We start from the raw sequence: 15724 nt of genomic DNA, 5'->3' as shown, positions 1-15724 counted from the left end.
TATGCTTACAGACGTTTTCCCTTTGGTTTATGTAATGCATCTGCTACCTTTCAAACATGTATGACTGCTATATTCTCTGACTTACGTGAAAAGATTGTTGAGGTTTTCATGGATGATTTCTCCGTTTATGGAACTTCTTTTGATGATTGCTTAAGCAACCTTGATCAAATTTTGCAGAGATGTGAACAAACTAATCTTGTCTTGAATTGAATTGGGAGAAATGGCACTTTATGGTGAATGAGGGAATTGTCTTGGGGCATAAAATTTCTGAGCGAGGTATTGAGGTGGACAAACCTAAAGTTGATGCGATTGATAAAATGCCATGTCCTAAAGACATTAAAGGTATTCGTAGTTTCCTTGGTCATGTTGGTTTCTATAGGAGGTTTATTAAAGAATCCTCTGAAATTTCTAGGCCTCTTACTAATCTTTTGCAAAAGGATGTTCCATTTGTATTTGATGATGATTGTGTAGAAGCCTTTGAAACACTTAAGAAAGCCTTAACTTCTGCACCTATTGTTCAACCACCTGATTGGAATTTGCCTTTTGAAATTATGTGTGATGCTAGTGATTATGTTGTCGGTTCTATTCTAGGACAAAGAGTTGACAAGGAATTAAATGTTATCCATTATGCTAGTAAAACTCTAGACAGTGCTCAAAGAAATTATGCTACTACTGAGAAAGAATTTTTAGCAGTTGTGTTTGCTCGTGATAAATTCAGATCTTACATTATTGATTCCAAAGTAATTGTTCACACCAATCATGCTACTATTAAATATCTTATGGAAAACAAAGATGCTAAACCTAGACTCATTAGGTGGGTTCTCTTGCTGCAAGAATTTGACTTGCATATTACTCCATTTAATTCGGAGAAAAAGAGATTCTTGTTCGTAGAACATCGATAGAGAAAAAAAAGCCGACTATCGAATTTGAACCGATGACCCTCGCATTACAAATGCGATGCTCTAACCTCTGAGCTAAGTGGGCTTACATAACGGAAATAGTGTAACAAATAGAAATAGGTATAGTATAGGAAATCCGTAAAATCTCAGATATTAGTTATTAATCTTAGCTGTTAACTAGTTCTAAATTTGAAGTTATACTTATAAAAATAAAAAATACTAAAACTTCTTAAAGATAAAGTTAGCTTGGTATGCTTAACTATAGGAAAGGAACTGAGAACCCCGTAGCTGATAACTTGTCTAGGTTATAAAATATTCTTGATGACCCATTACCTATTGATGATAGCTTTCCTGATGAAAAATTAGTTGTCATAAATGCTTCTCATAATACTCCTTGGTATGCTGACTATGCTAATTATATTATTGCTAAAATTACACCACCTAGTTTCACATACCAACAAAAGAAAAAAATTCTTATATGATTTAAGACATTACTTTTGGGATGACCCACATCTTTATAAAGAAGGAGTAGATGCTATTATTAGACGTTGTATACCTGAGCATGAACAGGAACACATCCTACGGAAATGTCACTCCAAAGCTTATGGAGGGCATCATGCGGGAGATAGAACTGCTCACAAGGTATTACTATATGGTTTTTATTGGCCTACTCTTTTCAAAGATGCCCGTAAGTTTGTTTTATCTTGTGATGAATGCCAAAGAATAGGTAATGTTGGTAAACGTCAAGAAATGCCTATGAATTATTCACTTGTTATTGAACCATTTGATGTTTGGGGCTTTGATTATATGGGACCTTTTTCTTCCTCTAATGGGTACACACATATTTTGGTTGCTGTTGATTATGTCACTAAGTGGGTAGAAGCTATTCCAACTAGCAGTGATGATCATAACACCTCCATTAAAATGCTTAAAGAAGTTATCTTCCCTAGGTTTGGAGTCCCTAGATATTTAATGACTGATGGTGGTTCACATTTTATTCATGGTGATTTCCATAAATTGCTTGCTAAATATGATGTCAACCATAAAATTGCATCACCTTATCATCCTCAATCTAGTGGTCAAGTTGAACTTAGCAACAGAGAAATAAAATTAATATTACAAAAGACTTTCAATAGGTCCCAGAAGAATTAGTCTAAGAAACTTGATGATGCACTTTGGGCCTATAGAACAACTTATAAAAATCCTATGGGTATGTCTCCATACAAAATGGTTTATGGAAAAGCTTGTCACTTGCCTCTTGAATTAGAACATAAAGCATTTTGGGCAATCAAAGAACTCAACTATGATTTCAAACTTGTCGGTGAAAAGAGGTTATTTGATATTAGCTCACTAGATGAATGGAGAACCCAAGCTTATGAAAATGCCAAACTATTCAAAGAAAAAAGTTCAAAGATGGCATGACAAAAGAATCCAAAAGCGGGAATTTAAAGTTGGTGAGTATGTTCTATTGTACAATTATCATTTTAGATTTTTTGCAGGAAAATTTCTTTCCAAATGGGAAGGACCATATATCATCGAAGAAGTTTACCGCTCTAGAGCTATTAAGATCAATAATGCCGAAGGCACCAATCCGAAGGTGGTCAATGGACAAAGAATTACGCACTATATTTCAGACACGCTATTAATGTTGAAACTAATATTATTCAAACCATGACACTGGAGGAATACATAAAAGAGACATTCTAGAACAGTGCAGAACCCTGAAAAGGAAGAGGTACATGATACGGTAAGTAAACGGACTCTAAAAATTTCGCAAAAATATTTTATGTCAGTTTTGGAATATTAGAGAGAATAGAAAAATAAGAAACAACCAGGAAGGCAACCCAGGTGCCCACTAGGCACCAGGGCGCGCCTACCACACCTGGCGCGCCCTGGTGGGTAGTGGGCCCCTCAGGCACCTTCCTGACTTTGTTTTCCTTCCGTATACTTGTTTCCCAAGATAAAATTTCTTTATATATACCCCCGGACGATTTGGCCACTGCATCGCGGAGAAATCCTCTATTCTTGTTTTGTGTTGTTTTTCTACCAGATCTATCAAGCTAGGCATCATGTCTTCTCCCTCCTCCAACAATGTAGAAGGCGATGCTTGGTTGCTACAGGTGGAGTTAAGGGGAGAGTGAATTGAGGAGGTTGCCATGGGAGAAGATGAAGGTAACTCGCTCGGAGTCCACCCTCCGGCCTCCGAGAGGGGCACATTGACCGGCATCCCCACTCTTCCTAATCCCCATCAAGGCATGAGATCAACAAACGATCAAGAGAGCCCTGAAGTGCAAGAAGGACTCCCTCCAAGGAAGCCTTTACACAGGTTACACCGAAACAATTTTCATAATTTGATTCACAACTATGGGTTCGAACATACTCCTCGTGTGCACATAGCGGACAATTGGGACATATCTCGTCCAAGATAAAGTGATGCAGGAACAAACTCTTAGGGACCAGAGAATAAACATATTATGGCTCTCCGAGAGATTCAAAGTTTGAGAGAGGCACTCATGAATATGTTGGAGGACAAACCCACTACAACACTGACATCACCACCATTACCAAAGAAGGAGACTTGAGTACACGGGTATGGGCACTCCCCTTGGCTTGTGCCAAGCTTGGGGAGATGCCCCGGCACCGTATCACCATCAGTTTTATTACCTTTACCTATCTTAGTTTGATCCTTAGTTATTTCATGATTTAGTTGAATAAAAGTATAGTATGATCTATTTTCATGTGCTAGTTTCTTTATCTATCTATCTATGTAATCGAGTGAGAGTTATATATTAAAGCTTAGTTTGAGTTTTTGCTTATTTACTTTTATGTTTCAATCAAAATAAAGGAAAATAATGAAAAATATCATATACTAACCTTATGGTAAGTAATGACATCACATAAGGAAAAGTATAAGAGGTAAAATTTATTGAAAGTTGACAAACATAGCATTGGTCAATGATGCAATTCATGAATAATTAATAAGGGAAGAGAAGATTCACATGTAAATGTACCATCTTTGACATCTTTTATGATTGTGAGCCCCCATTAAATATTTTATGCCAAACTGTTAACGTTGGACAAGGAAGACAACATAATTATTTATGTTTGTTCATATTTACATAGAAGTTATATTGTCATAGATCCTTCAACATGTGGTGCTTGCCCAATATCTTTGCTAGCCAAAAGTCCGCACTAAGTAGAGATACTACTTGTGCATTCAAAACCCTTAAACCCAAATCCATGTTTTGACAGTCCACCATACCTACCTATGGATTGAGTAAGATCCTTCAAGTAATTTGTCATCGGTGCAAAAAGGGCAATAAAAATTGCTTCTAAATGTGTTTGATCTTTTAGTGTAAGGGAAAATAAGCGTTGTACAAACTTTTGATGGCAAAGTAATAAAAGTGATGGACTGCATAATAAAGGTTGCTATCATAGGGGACAATATAACGTGATTTGCATTAAGAGATTGTGCATACAAAACCAAAAAGCGCATGACAACCTCTACTTCCCTCTGCAAAGGGCCTATATTTTACTTTTATGTATTTACCTTTTATGCAAGAGTCAAAGTACTATCCTCCATTCCTTTTTGTTTTTCTCTTTTGCAAGCATCATGTGGTGGGGAAAGATATAGGCACATATATCTAGTTGGATATGAGTGATCATGAGTTATTATTGTTGACATCGCCCTAGAGGTGAATAAGTTGGAGGCGGAACTATAAGCCCATATCTTTCTATGTGTCCGGTTGAAACTTTTTGCTCATATATATGTCGTGAGTGTTAGCAATCATAGAAGAATTAAATGATGGTTGAGTATGTGGACTTGCCAAAAGGCTCCGATACGAGACCCTTCCTAAAAATATGATGAATTGTAGTTGCAAAGCTGAGTGAGAACATAGTTTGCTAGTTTTCTATAAAGTTTATGCTTTCTACTTCGATGTTGTGATGAATTGTTACTTGTTCATTAGAAGCTATATGATAAAGTTTGTTGATGTTACAATAATAAGCATGATGCTACTATGTCCGTATTTTGTTTATATCGACACCTTTCTCTAAACATGTGGACATGATTTTCGATATCGGCTTTTGCTTGAGGACAAGCGAGGTCTAAGCTTGGGGGAGTTGATACGTCCATTTTGCATCATGTTTCCTACTGTTATTTATAGTGTTTTTATGCAATATAATACTTTGTGGAGTAATTCTAATGTCTTTTCTCTCATAATATGCAAGGTCTACACAAAGAGCGAGAATACCAGCAGCTGGAATTCTGGACCTGAAAAAGCTATGTCAGAGATACCTATTCTGCACATCTCCAAATGAGCTGAAATTTTACGGACAATTGTTTTGGAATAAATAAAAAATATTGGAGAAAAGAACTACGGAGGGGGCCACCCAGGTGCGCATTAGGCACCTGGGCATGCCACCCCCCTCCAGGCGCGCCCTGGTGGGTAGTGGGCCCTAAGGGAGTCCTGGACTAAGGGGTCCTCGGGCGTCCGGCCTGTTAGCCATGGGCCGGACTGATGGGTTGTGAAGATTCGAAGGCCGAAGACTCTACCCGTGTCCGGATGGGACTCTCCTTGGCGTGGAAGGCAAGCTCGGCGACTAAATATGAAGATTCCTTTCTTTGTAACCGACCTTATGTAACCCTAGATCCCTTTGGTGTCTATATAAACCGGGGGGCTAGGTCCGTAGAGGCCAACATATACAATTATAGTCATACAGGCTAGACTTCTAGGGTTTTAGCCATTACGATCTCGTGGTAGATCAACTCTTGTAATACTCATATTCATCAAGATCAATCAAGCAGGAAGTAGGGTATTACATCCATAGAGAGGGCCCGAACCTGGGTAAACATTGTGTCCCCCGTCTCCTGTTACCATTGACCTTAGACGCACAGTTCGGGACCCCCTACCCGAGATCCGCCAGTTTTGACACCGACATTGGTGCTTTCATTGAGAGTTCCACTGTGACGTCGAAGATAGGGTCGATGGCTCACCTTGTTCTCAAGGACAACATCACCTCTGGAGGAGCACTGGCCCCTGGCCAAACCCTCCGGCTGGGCGCCTTTACCATGACCGCCCGTTCAGCCGTTAAGTCGACGATGACCTCTCGGGTCATCAAAAATTCCCTTCGTATTAACTCTGAACACTCCAAGCAGATGGATCCAGCAGAGCTTTCGTCTTTAAACGAGCTCCTAGATCGCATCGCCGCCATGGGGGTCGCTACTGACTACAATTGAATTGGGCTTAAACCCGATCAGAGAGAACTCAAATCTCCACCGATCACCCACCAGATAGCGGTAGTCGAGGAGCGAGACGACAACTCTTCCTCTATATTGAGGATGGACTATGTCCGGATCTCCGACCTCGAAGAGCCGGACACCCACTTGCGAAGAGATGCATCCTGCCCTCCGAACATAGAATCGAACGACGGACCTAAGAAAGCAGATGATATCCCGGAGCCCGAACGGTTAAGTTCGGAAAATCTCCAGACTCCGGATCCAAAATTGGTTCAGGGTTTGGATTTAAATCCACCCACCCACCCACATATAAGCGCTCTCATGAGCATACAACAACAGTCTCAGGAAACGGTCCACCACTGCTGGGCCAGATTCCTCCTTGTCAAAGACAAGATTAAAGATTGTCGCGACGAAGACGCGATCTCAGCGTTCCGCAACAATTGCATGGACGAAGGAATCCTCAACGCTATCAACCGCCGTCGCATATTACACTTCGCTGACTTGGCAACTATCGTACAGAAGTACAGCACAACGGAAAGCGCCTGGAAAACTCAGGCAGCCCGTTGGGAGCCATCGGTCCCCACTCAACCCCTCGTTCAGGTTAAAAGGGCGCACCCTCGTGGCACGGCCGGTCCAATGGTAAAGAAATATAAGCCCATTACGGGGCGCGGAACCATTCTGGAATGATGGCTCGATGGGCCATGCAAAATACACACAACACCAGATAATATACCAACCCACAGCCTTAGAGCATGTTGGATACTCGGGCAAGTGGGCAAGAGCGGCGAGGATATCCTCACCAAGAATACCCCAGAACAATACCCCCCAGAAGACGACGACCTCAAAGTATTGACGGTCTTCGAGACATTCGCTTCAAACAATAGGCGCAAAAGGGCACTCCGCGAGCTCGCCAAAGTCTGCCAAATCACAGCAATAAACCGTTGGAACGACACGGCTATAACTTTTAATGCCGGCGACGAACCCAAATACAGGACAGTCCGAGCACCAGCCGCCCTGGTCCTCAGTCCAATTATGGACGGCTTTCGGCTCACCAAGGTTCTCATGGACGGCGGCAGCGGACTAAACCTCATCTATGAGGATACACTCCACAAAATGGAAATAGACAGGAGCCGCATCGAGCAAAGCAGCACAACTTCCGAGGAATCATTCCCAGTCGGGAGGCGCGGTGTGCGGGAAAAATAACACTTGACGTGGTATTCGGCACGCCGGAGAATTATCGGTCCGAAGAGATAACCTTCCAAGTGGCCCCTTTCAACAGCGGATATCACGCCCTCTTCGGGCGAGAGGCATTTACATGCTTCCAAGCTATACCTCATTACGGGTACATGAAGCTTAAGATGCCCGGGCCCAACGGCATAATCACTCTCGCCAGTGATCCGTACATAGCACTCTGCGCCACCGAAAACAAAACCGCATCACTGGCCCTTGAGGCATTATCTGAAGCCCTCGCGGCCGAAGAACTAACCGCACGACGCTCCACGGTGGACAGGGATGATGTGATCCTAGACAAATGATCCAAATCCACCTCCTTCAAACCGGCAGAAGAAATAGTCAAATTCCAAGTCCATCCAACAGACCCCAAGAAGACAGCATCTATTGGAGCACAACTAGACCCAAGGGTTGACGCCGCGCTACAAGAGTTCCTGCGCGAGAACTGGGATATATTCGCCTGGCACCCTTCTGATATGCCAGGAATCCTACGCAAGTTGGCGGAACACAGCCTCAATATATTGAAGGGATATAAACCGGTCAAACAAACACTGCGGCGTTTTTCCGAACCCAAACATCAAGCTATGGGGGAGGAGCTAGCCAAGCTAATCGAGGCCGGATTCATTAGAGAAATAAAACACCCGGACTGGCTGGCAAACCTGGTGATGGTGCCAAAGAAGGACAAATCCTGGCGCCTGTTCATCGATTTCAAAGACCTCAATAAGGCTTGCCCTAAGGATCCCTCCCCCCTCCCCCACATCGACTAGATCATTGATGCTACCGCAGGACATGACTCACTGTGCTTCCTCGACGCATATTCCGGACACCATCAAATTAAAATGAAGGAGTCCGATCAAGCTGCAACAGCATTCATTACCCCATATGGGCCATTCTGCTTCAACACCATGCCCTTCGGGCTCAAAAACGCCGGCGCCACCTACCAACGCATGATTCAAACATGCCTGGAGAAACAGATCGGCAAGATAGTTGAAGCATATGTGGACAACGTCGTCATCAAAACTAGACACGTCGAAACACTCATAGACGATTTACGTCTCACATTCGACAACCTTCGTGCATACGACATTAAGCTCAACCCAGAAAAGTGTGTTTTCAGCGTCCCCGCTGGAAAACTACTGGGCTTCATCGTTTCCAATAGAGGAATTGAAGCAAATCCAGCCAAAATCCGAGCTTTGTCACAATTGGCTATGCCAACGGACCTTAAACAGGTCCAAAAACTCGCCGGTTGCGTGGCAGCTTTAAGCCGCTTCATCTCCAGATAGGGAGAAAAGGCATTGCCACTCTATCGCCTTCTACGGCGCGTCGATCACTTTGAGTGGACGGATGCGGCAACGGTCAGACAGGAAGAAATAAAAACCCTTCTAGCGAGCAACCCAATCCTGGCCGTGCCGAGCGTCGGCGAACCCATGTTATTATACATATCGGCAGCACACCAGGTGGTGGGCGCCGTGGTCGTCGTTGAACGAGAACAGGACGGACACAAATTCCCGCTTCAGAAGCCAGTACATTACATATCCACTATCCTCACACCATGTAAATCCCGGTACCCTCATTATCAAAAGATAGCATATGCAGTCTTCATGGCATCCTGGAAGCTACGACACTACTTCCAGGAGTGTTCGATCACGGTGGCTTCTGAAGTACCACTCAATGACATAATAAACAACCGCGATGCTATGGGCCGGATTGCCAAATGGGCCATTGAGCTCCTTCCATTTGACATAACATACAAACTGCGTCGAGCCATTAAATCCCAAGTACTGGCTGACTTCGTCGCCGAATGGACAGAGGCCGAACTCCCTAAAGAGTACGGCACATATTCCAACTGGGCTATGTATTTTGATGGTTCCAAAATGCTGGCAGGACTAGGAGCGGGCGTCGTTTTAACGTCCCCCACTGGAGACGTCGTCCAGTACGTACTCCAAATATTATACACAGACTCCAACAACGCAGCCGAATACGAGGCCTAATTGCATGGTCTTTGGATGGCTGTCTCCATGGGCATACAACGCCTGGAAGTGCGCGGGGACTCAAACCTCGCAATATCTCAAATAAATGGAGACTTCGATGCCAAAGATCCGAAGATGGCGGCTTATCGTAACGCCGTCCTAAAAATGTTGGCTCGGTTCGAGGGGCTCGAGTTCCATCATGTGGCCCGAGAAAGTAATCAAGCGGCGGACATCCTTGCTCGCATCGGCGCCAAGCGTGACCCAGTCCCACCTAACATCTTTCTTGAAAGACTTTTTAAGCCATCTGTAGTGTGGCAAGGGGAAAGTGGCAACACCAGTCCGGATCCGAACACAACCCCAGATCCCGAGCACACCGATACCATCGGGGGCTCAGCCACCGAAATAACACCGTCGGCCCATCTCATTATGGCAGTCATTGCCCCATGGACCGAACCCTTCTTGGCCTACCTTAATAGGAAAGAACTCCCTGAGGATCAGAATGAGGCCCGCCGCATTGTCCGGCGTTCGAAGGCCGACAAGGTTCACGGCGGGGAGCTCTACAAGAAAAGCGCTACCGGAGTCCTTCAAAGATGTATCTCCGAAGAAGAGGGGCGGCAGCTCCTGGCTGAAATTCATGCCGGTCTCGGTGGGCACCACGCCGCAGCTCGGGCCCGTGTTAGCAAGGCCTTCCGTACAGGGTTTTATTGGCCGATGGCCCGAGCAGATGCACAGGACCTCGTCCAACGTTGCGTTGGATGCCAACTCTTTGCCAACCAAAGCCATATGCCCCCTACTTCCCTACAAACAATCCCCATCACTTGACCTTTTGCGGTCTGGGGACTGGATATTGTTGGACCCCTTAAAGGAGGAAGCCATAAGAAAAAATATTTGCTGGTCATGGTGCATAAATTCACTAAGTGGATAGAGGCCAAACCAGTTAAAACGGCCGAGTCCGGGCCGGTGATAGAATTCATATCCGGCGTTGTACACCGTTATGGTGTTCCACACAGCATCATCACCGATAACGGCTCCAATTTCACAGTCGATGAGGTGAAAACCTGGTGCGCTAATCTGGGCATTAAGCTCGATTACGCCTCTGGCTATCACCCGCAAACAAATGGTCAAGTCGAATGAGCCAATGGTCTTATTATGAGCAGCATCAAGCCTAGACTAGTGCGGTCTTTGAAAGAATCAGACAAGCACTGGGTTGAGGAGCTCGACTCCGTACTCTGGGGGCTACGGACCACGCCCAATCGCACTACCGGATACACACCTTTCTTCATGGTGTACGGCGTAGAGGCAGTGTTACCCTGCGACATTATTCATGACTCACCTCGAGTGCGCATGTACGAAGAGAGAGAGGCCGAGCTTGATCGGCAGGACAGCTTAGACGCCCTGGTGGAGGAGCGCGACGTCGCAAAGGCCCGTTCCGCATTTTATCAACAACAGGCTCGCAGGTATCAAAGCAGAGAAGTGCGGGCCAAGACTTACAATGTTGGCGAACTCGTTCTACGCCTGCCGGAGAAGAAAAAGGCCAAACTCAAGCCCAAGTGGGAGGTCCCTTCATCATTGACGAAGTTCTCACTGGAGGAGCGTACCGTCTGCATGATGCGTCAGACAATCGCCTGGAGCCGAACCCCTGGAACGCGGCCAGACTTCGAAGATTCTATGCCTAGCGCCGAACTCTTTGTTCGTCTCCTTCCCCCTGTTGTTTCCATCATTTCTTCTCTCTTTTCGTTTTTTCTCTTTAGCCTTAAAACTTCCGCGCGGCTAGACCGTGCACCCCTGATGCATACATCTTCAACTATGTATGTCCATTATACCTGGGGGCTTCTTGGACAGAAGCTTGCTATTGTTATTTCCCGAGCATCAAGCTCATCACATATGCGTTTTTTCCCATATGTACCTTTTCTTCGCCATTATATGCATCGATATGACTTAAGTTTTGGCCAAGCTGGGTTGCCTGGCTCCTGTGCTTATGCCCTACGTTCCCGTTAGTTCGGCTAGGGCATAAAGAGAGCACCTCTGCGATTGTTACTGTCGGGTCATCCGGATGTGTACCTCGGACTTGGTGAAGCCGAAAGCTAGCGTTCTTAAGGTAATATTCGTTCGGTGAATTAAAGATGTTTCTTCCATTTACTCCATTGTGAACCCCCAGAAGTTATATGCACTGCGATTTCTCAATCACAGTTCGGACATGCACATTAACGCATGCACACCCAGGGAAAGGAACCCTTAACGGAACTATTCTCTCTAGAAGTTGTTTCTTACAATCTTAATGTAATATAACATAACTAGCCGGATACAACTTGTCTGTTCAAGAAACTATGACCCCTACGGCTGGTTTCCACGCATAGCCCGGTCTATTTGGCCGTTCTGGTATTCGGAAACACTCCGCACCTTCGGGTCCAGAGGTTGAAGCGAAAAGGTCTTCCATGACAATCATTTTACAATTCAGCTAGAGTTACATATGCCAAGGAAAGTACATAGTCACTTAGGACTCAAAAACTTCCTGTTCTATACCATCCAGCAGGATGTCTAATTTACAATCCTGCTGGGAATACTTGGCGGCTACTTCTACATGGTCATATACCAAACTAACGGGAACTTCCTTCCCATCTGACCCTAGAGGTCCGACCCGGGCCATGCGATTCGGATCAAGCTTGGTATACCGTGTTTTCACCATGGCCCAGGCCTCTCGCACACCCTCCCGGCAGGCCGATATCTTCCATAATCGGATACGCCGCTGTGCTCCCTTGAATAGCTCTACAAGCTCCTCCATACTTCCTGGAGGGGAGGCGGATGGCCATAAGGCCTTGGCAACACTTCGCGTGGCCTGCCGAGCTTGCTCGTGCATTTGCGACAACCCTTGCAGCAGATCGTCCGACAATCCGGACATCTCCTCTTCGGGACGGCCCGTCAGCATACCTGCAAATATAACTCTATCAGTTCCTTTCATTTCCAAACTATTATAAGGTACGTTCGGCCACATACTGAATATGCCGCCTCCCAGCCTTTTGTTCTCCTTCACGGAGTCAGCCAGTTGGGCCCGAACATCTTTCAGTTCTTCGCCCAGCTGGGTGTTTGAATCCTGGAGTTTGTTTTTCTCCTCTCTGACTCGGGTCAGAACACGCTCGCCTGTAGTGTATAATCTTTTTGCCTCTTTCTCGCTCGCTTGAGCGGTTTTCTGTTTCTCCTCCAGTTGATCTGACGATCCTGTTATGAGATAAGCAACAGTGTTAAACACCGCTGGTATATAATTATTGTTTCTCGCTGGAGGGAAATATTACCAGAGGACGCCTTCTTGGATTTTTCCAGTTTGGCGGTAACAGCAGTTAGTTGTGTCCGACACTTTTCTAGCTCTTGGGCTAGCAGGTCATTCTTCTCCATAAGAACCTGGTTATACAACAATCCTTAAATCAGTTGTGCCAACTACTTCAAGTCTCGGGGGCTACTGGCATATGGTTATCATATTCGGGCACAGTAAACTTACCTGCACATCTTTTAAATGCTGCTCTGTGGCTCTGCTAAGCCCATCTCGAGCAGCTCGGATGTATGCATCAGCCGAGCTAAAGGCATTGAACGCCTCTTTTGAGAAGCGGGGGTCTCCTAAAACGGCCCTCCGGCGCTGATGATTCATGGCGCTCTCCACTTCTGAGTTGGTGACGGACATATCTTCCGAGCCCTCAGCCGAAGGATAGTCCGGCGTCACTCCCATATCGGCCCCCGTCTCCTCGGCTGGGACCGAATCCCGGCTGTTGGGAGTATGACTGGCCGGATCCCCGGACATAGTCCGGCGAACTCTTTTCCTGATACAGGACGAACATAAAAATCACAGTTGGAGGCGACTGCTAAAGAACATATTTGCGAATCCATACCTCTTCGATGAAGGCTCGGCCGTATCTTTGTTTGCCTTCCTCTTCGAATGCTTGCCCGACGTAGGGGCCGCTCTCTTTGAAGATACCCCTGGGGCAGCATGGCGCACCCAACGCCTCCCGTTTTGAGTACAGGACGGTGTGGTGGGTGAGGCAGAATGAGAGAACTCTTTCGGATGAGATGTCTCCTGATTACTTATGTGTGAAGCAGGGAGAAGACCGGGGTAATCGGCGATGATGGCCACTTCTGTGCCGTCATAGCTCGCCTGGTAAAACACCCCATCCTCGAGCACCACGAATATATCCGGATCCTCTTCGAATCCGGGGTCAAGGTCCCGATTGTGGCCTTCGGGCTGCGGGGCGGGGATATGAAGCCCTTCGGAAATCTTTTGCCAGTGCTGTTATAAATGGAAGGGTTAATATTCATTGAAAGTAGCTCAGGGAGTGGAACGAGTAGAGCAGAGGAGTTGGGCTTACCCAGCTAGGAGGAATGTACATGGAAAACAAATCTTTGTGCTGGATACGTAGAAATTCCTCTTCCTCCCCTTTGAACAGTTCGCACAATATTTTGGCCAGAGCGGCGGGGGTGTCCGGACCCTTCTTGCCGCAGCGGGAGGCATCGTCCTCCCCGTTATAGTGCCACATGGGAAGCCCTCTGTATTGGAGTGGCTGAACCCCCCATACTATAGAAGTCGCCATTACTTTGACTATTGTTAGCCCGGACTGAGTTTGCGTCCTTATCTTGCTCATGAGTTGACGAACCTCCGCACTATCTTCCTCCTCGAGGCTCCGAGGGCGCCAGTTGTGGCGTTTCTTCAAAGGAACGCTTGTGAACTCGGGAAGACCCCTCCGAACTGGGTCTGGAAGTGCGAAGTCCTCAATATAGAACCATTCGGAAGGCAACTCTTCGGATGCCTTCTTTGGTGTACCGGACAGGTATCCGGTCTCGGCGACGCGCCATATTTCGGCTCCGCCCACTTCAAAAATTAATCCGTCATGGTTGCCCGCGACGAGGTAGAATAGCTTCCTCCACAACTCAAAGTGGGCCTCACAACCCAGGAACAGCTCACAAAGAGCGACGTAACCCGCGATATGCAGGATGGAGGCAGGACTAAAGTTGTGCAGTTGGAGGCTGTAATACTCCAGAAGCCCTTGGAGGAACGGATGAATTGGAAATCCGACACCTCTTAGCAGATAGGGGATGAAACACACTCGTTCCCCCTCAGACGGATTGGGGAAATCCTCCGCCTGGGCCTCACCATTGAAGGAGGTCAACCCTGCTCGAACAGGGACCAGATCTGCAGGAGGAAGAAATCCCTGTGTTTGCAGCTTCTCCAGCTGACCATGGGATACGGAACACCTCTCCCACTCGCATTTTTCTGGGCCGCGAGGACGGGAGGAGGAGCTGGGAGCGCTGGCCATGTTGGATTGGTCTTTCCTGGCAATCTCTGAGGATTTTTTCCGCGTGGTGCCGAATGGATCTGAGATCCAATCTCTTTAAATAGGCACTTTTTCTCGCATGGCCAGGGTGTTGTCTGCAAAAATACCCTGATCTCTCGCATTTGCTTGACACGTGGAAGCTGAAGTTGTTGATACACAGAAGCCGAGGGGTACGACACTAAATGGAAGGCCGGATACATCGCTTTGAAGTCATCGGAGGAAGAACCCGCCTTGCAATGCCGAAGACAATCTGCGAGCCGGACACCTTGTCATTGAAGTCTGGTTCGGGGGCTACTGAGGGAGTCCTGGACTAAGGGGTCCTCGGGCGTCCGGCCTGTTAGCCATGGGCTGGACTGATGGGTTGTGAAGATTCGAAGACCGAAGACTCTACCCGTGTCCGGATGGGACTCTCCTTGGCGTGGAAGGCAAGCTCGGCGACTAAATATGAAGATTCCTTTCTTTGTAACCGACCTTATGTAACCCTAAATCCCTCTGGTGTCTATATAAGCCGGGGGGCTAGGTCCGTAGAGGCCAACATATACAATTATAGTCATACAGGCTAGACTTCTAGGGTTTTAGCCATTACGATCTCGTGGTAGATCAACTCTTGTAATACTCATATTCATCAAGATCAATCAAGCAGGAAGTAGGGTATTACCTCCATAGAGAGGGCCCGAACCTGGGTAAACATTGTGTCCCCCGTCTCTTGTTACCATCGACCTTAGACGCACAGTTCGGGACCCCCTACCCGAGATCCGCCGGTTTTGACACCGACAGGCCCCTCGGCCCACCTCCGCTGCCCATCTTCTAGTACATAAGGTCTTTTGACCTAGAAAAAAATAAGGAGAGGACTTTTGAGACGGAGCCGTCTCGAGGCGGAACTTGGGCAGGAGCACTTTTGCCCTCCAGCGGAGCGATTGCGCCGGGGAAACTTCCCTCGCGGAGGGGGAAATCGAAGCCATCATCATCACCAACAACCCTCTCATCTTTGAGAGGCCAATATTCATCAACATCTTCAACAGCACCATCTCATCTCAAACCCTAGTTCATCTCTTGTGTTCAATCTTTGTA

General features: G+C 46.4%; 1 non-coding gene across 1 annotated transcript; it reads right to left on the bottom strand.

Moving 5' to 3' along the window:
• Positions 1–911: 911 nt before the first annotated feature.
• Positions 912–984, bottom strand: TRNAT-UGU (transfer RNA threonine (anticodon UGU)). Its single transcript has one exon. It is a non-coding gene; the product is annotated as a tRNA-Thr (tRNA).
• Positions 985–15724: the final 14740 nt, after the last annotated feature.

The sequence above is a fragment of the Aegilops tauschii genome, chromosome 4, assembly GCF_002575655.3.
Source record: "Aegilops tauschii subsp. strangulata cultivar AL8/78 chromosome 4, Aet v6.0, whole genome shotgun sequence".
Classification (NCBI taxonomy): Eukaryota; Viridiplantae; Streptophyta; class Magnoliopsida; order Poales; family Poaceae; genus Aegilops; species Aegilops tauschii.
This window is presented reverse-complemented; position numbering and strand designations above follow the sequence as displayed.